Here is a 2,789-nt window from a genome sequence, read left to right on the forward strand (position 1 = left end):
CAATTTTTTTATGGTGATTTGATTAATGCAGTGGCTGCAACCATGGGATCAAGCACGGCAAGGATTGCGAGGCTGGCACAGCACAGGGCAGCATTTGGTTCTGCTGCACATGGGTTCTCTGTGAGTCGAGGCTGACACAACGGCACCTAACAACAACAAAACGGTCTGACAGAGCCTGGTGGAACCACTGAGACTATGGCCCCTAGCTGCCCTTCACGTCTGGAATTGAACCCACACCTGTGGCTTCCAGCCAAACAAACAGGCATATATGAATTGAACATTTACCTGAGGTAGATATACTCCTTGGAGAGAACAATCATGGGAGAAAGAAGGGCTGTGTGTGCACAGGGAGACAGTTCAGGGGACAGGAGTGCATGGAGGGATGGAGACAGGGAAGAGGTAACTATAGGGAAGAAGTGGGAGGGGAGCTGTTGCATTGGGGTAAATTGGAGTCAATGTCATGAGACAACATGTATGTGAACTGATGTATGGAAAGTGAATTTGCTCTGGAAACTTTCACCCAAATCATAATTTTAGAAAATAATAATAAATTTAAAAAAAATGGGCCCCTAGAAAATCTGGAAATGGATACCTTTGAAAGTTTTATTATTTTGAAATTGATCTCTTTGATAATTATTAATTTGAAAAGATTAATGAACCAGATGGATGTGGTTGTTGTTCCTGTTTTACATGCAAGAAAATGGGAGATCAGGAGTTTCAACCATTTGCTCCGAATCCCAGAAAGTCTCCTGCTGTAAATCAGTGCTATCTGTTGTGTTCGGAATAATTATGTTGCTGATGTTATTGGATCACAATGGTGAGTTTATTAATTATATGAGTGTGCATTCTGATGTCATGATTTCGGTGTTAGTAAATGTGTCTATTAGTTTGTTGTTGTTAGGGGCCGTCAACTCGTACCGACCCCATGTCCAGCAGAACGAAACACTGCCTGGTCCTGCACTAACCTTACAACCCTTGCTATACCTGAGCCCATCATTACAGCCACTGTGTCTATCTGTCCTGTTGAGGGTCTTTCCCTTTTTTATTGACCCTCCACTTTGCCAGACATGACGTCCTTCTCCAGGGAGTGCTCCCTTCTGACAACATGACCAAAGCAGGCGAGACGAAGTCTGGCCATTCTCACTTCCAAGGAGCATTCCAGCTGCACTTCTTCCAGGACAAATTTGTTAGTTCTTTGGGCAGTCTGTGGATTTTGCCCATGGAATCATTCAATTTTGTAACTCAAGGCTTGAGTTTTTTCTTCAGTTCTTTCAGCTTCAGAAATGCTGAGCGTGTTCTTCTCTTTCGGTTTTCTAACTCCAGGTCTTTGCACATTTCATTATAATAATGGACTTTGTCTGCTCAAGCTGCTCTTTGAAATCTGTTCAGCTCTTTTATCTTATCATTTCTCCCATTTGCATTAGCTACTCTCCATTCAAGGGCAAGTTTGAGAGTCTCTTCTGACATCCATTTTGGTCTTTTCCTCCTTTCTCATCTTTGTAACGACCTTTTGCTCTCTTCACGGATGATGTTCTTGATGTCATCCCACAATTCCTCTGGTTTTCGGTCATTGGTGTTCAATGCATCAAATCTATTCTTCAGATAGTCTCTAAATTCAGGAGGGATGTTATCAAAGTCGTATTTTGGCTCTCATGGACTTATTTTAATTGTCTTCAACTTTAACTTGAACTTGCATATGTGCAACTTATGGTCTGTTCCACAGTCAACTCCTGACCTTGTTTTGACCAAAGATACTGAGCTTCTCCATCACCTCTTGCCACAGATGTAGTCGATTTGATTCCTGTGTATTCCATCTGGTGAAGTCCATGTGTATAGCTGCCATTTGTGTTGTTGAAAAAAGATATTTGCAATGAATAAATTGTTAGTCTTGTGAAATTCTATCATGTGATTTCTATCACCAGCATTATTTCTGTCACCAAGATCACATTTTCCAACTCCCGGTGATTCTTCTTTGTTTCCAACTTTTGCATTCCAATCACTAGTGATAATCAGCACATCTTGATTGCATGTTTGGTCAATTTTAGACTGCAGAAGTTGATAAAAATCTTCAATTTCCTCATGTTTGGGTTTGGCAGTTGGTGCGTAAATTTGAATAATAGTAGTATTAACTGGTCTTCTTTGTAAAAACCAAACCAAACTCACTGCCATCAAGCCAATTTGACTCATAGTGACCCCTCCTTGGGTTTTTGAGGCAATATCTCTACGGAAGTACATTGCCCAGTCTTCCTTCAGAGGAGTGGCTGGTGGGTTTGAACCACCAGCCTTCTGGTTAGCAGTCAAGTGCCTTAGACGTTACGCTACCAGAGCTCCCTGGGATATTCATCTTTATGCATTCCACTTCATTTTTTACAACTTCCAATTTTCCTAGATTCATATTTCATACTTTGTGTTCCAATTGTTAATGGATGTTTGCAGCTGTTTCTTCTCATCTTGAGACATGCCACATCAGCCAATGGGGGTCCCGAAAGCTTTACTCTACCCATGCCATGGAGAAGGATGTCATGCTTTGTGAGGTGGAGGGTTGATGAAAGAGGGGAAGGCCCTGAACAAGATGGATTGACCCAGTGGCTGCAGCGATGGGCTCAAATATAACAAGGATCGTGGAGTTGACGAGGGACCGGGCAGTGTTTTGTTTTGCTGTGCGTAGGGTCGCTATGAGTTGGAGATGACTCAATGGCGCCTAACAACAACAACAACAACCCACACCATTAAGGTCGGCTCTGCTCTGAGCAGGCAGTTCTTCCCCAGTTGTATTTTGAGTGTCTTCT

Source organism: Orycteropus afer, unplaced genomic scaffold (assembly GCF_000298275.1).
Source record: "Orycteropus afer afer isolate SDZICR_OR568_19922 unplaced genomic scaffold, OryAfe1.0 scaffold00291, whole genome shotgun sequence".
NCBI lineage: Eukaryota > Metazoa > Chordata > Mammalia > Tubulidentata > Orycteropodidae > Orycteropus > Orycteropus afer.